The 676-nt window shown below is 41.7% G+C and overlaps 1 protein-coding gene across 3 annotated transcripts in view; it reads right to left on the reverse strand.

Moving 5' to 3' along the window:
- slkb (STE20-like kinase b) overlaps window positions 1-676 on the reverse strand; it is a 29,010-nt gene that overhangs the window by 7,556 nt on the left and 20,778 nt on the right. The gene's annotated exons all lie outside the window — the stretch shown is intronic.

Consider the following 676-nt stretch of genomic DNA (forward strand, 5'->3'; position numbering starts at 1 on the left):
ACACACACACTCTATCGTCACATTATCCTCAACAGCGTTATTGCATATTTATTTATCATCCCGTTCCTGTTCCGTCGTTAATTAAGGCTACGGCCGACAGTCCACTCCTCATTTCTTCGTGAAAGTCTTGATATTGATTTGAGCACAATGACAAGGCTGATAGCTAGCTTGTCTTGTTGTAAAACATTACATTACAGTCAAATTGTATTTACTGATTGTCAACTGTACACAATGATATTGGCTTGGAATCTTGATAGTATAACGTTAGCTTTCTGGATCGTAGGTGTCTGAGCGGACAAGAAATATCTCCCGTTTGAAAGAAACTTTAGATTTGGATGTATGAAATATGAATAAATTGTCTTAAAATGTTATTTGGCAAGTGACCATGGTATAGGTGGGTTAATGCCCTTTGAGGTGTCGATTATCAGGTAATTAATGGACGGCACGCCAGATGGTTCTGGCCTCACCGTCGCCCATTAATTCCCGATACTGCATACCTCCAGTCGTTGGGCATCAACCCTTACTCAGTCTATATCGACAACATTGATGTTTGGGGGGAGTTGATTGGTTTAAAGTTGCTGACGGAAAGTCCGCCAGATGTCCCTCACCTTCCTCTTTCTTTGTGATGTTGTTCTAACCTCCGGTGGATTTCTGAGGACTATGGTTACCTGCTCCT

This window comes from Etheostoma spectabile, chromosome 2 (assembly GCF_008692095.1).
Source record: "Etheostoma spectabile isolate EspeVRDwgs_2016 chromosome 2, UIUC_Espe_1.0, whole genome shotgun sequence".
Lineage (NCBI taxonomy): Eukaryota > Metazoa > Chordata > Actinopteri > Perciformes > Percidae > Etheostoma > Etheostoma spectabile.